This window comes from Oncorhynchus tshawytscha, linkage group LG10 (assembly GCF_018296145.1).
Source record: "Oncorhynchus tshawytscha isolate Ot180627B linkage group LG10, Otsh_v2.0, whole genome shotgun sequence".
Taxonomy (NCBI): Eukaryota; Metazoa; Chordata; class Actinopteri; order Salmoniformes; family Salmonidae; genus Oncorhynchus; species Oncorhynchus tshawytscha.
The window spans coordinates 241,349-242,085 of record NC_056438.1 but is presented as its reverse complement, the minus strand read 5'-3'; positions in this window follow the sequence as shown (position 1 = coordinate 242,085).

Genomic DNA, 737 nt, shown 5'->3' with positions numbered 1-737 from the left:
GGGTAGTGCTGATGGTGGGTAGTGGTGACGGGGGGTTGGGGGTAACTGGGGGTGTGGTGACGTGGGTGGTGGTGACGGGGGGTGTGCTGATGGTGGGTAGTGGTGACGGCGGGGTTGGGGGTGGTGGGGGTAGTGGTGACGTGGGTAGTGGTGGGCGGGGGTTGGGGGTAACTGGGGGTAGTGGTGACGTGGGTGGTGGTGACGGGGGGGGTAGTGCTGATGGTGGGTAGTGGTGACGGGGGGTAGTGCTGATGGTGGGTGGTGAGTGTGCTGATGGTGGGTAGTGGTGACGGGGGGTAGTGCTGATGGTGGGTAGTGGTGACGGCGGGGGCGGGGGTAACTGGGGGTAGTGGTGACGTGGGTGGTGGTGATGGTGACGGTGTGTATCAGCAGAGCAGTAGATTATTATTGAAGAGATCACAAGGCAGATTACATGTAGACAAAGCCAATCTAATATTAAACTGGAGAAGGCTTATGGTTGGAGACACTGCAGATAAAAGAAAAACAAGGAACATACGACTTCCAGAAAGCCTAGAGGCAATGCTCAGATTGTCCTGTGATTGGTCAGAGAGCAGAGAGGGCGGGGGGGTTCCAAGACACTCCCATTCCTGTCTGCGTCTCAGTGCCGGCCAATCAGAACCACTTCCTATGTTCCACATCCTGTGTTTTTTGTCATGGTGACTCCATAGCCATGCGTGAGGCCGAACGGAGCTTTCCCATTGGTTCATATCAAAGGT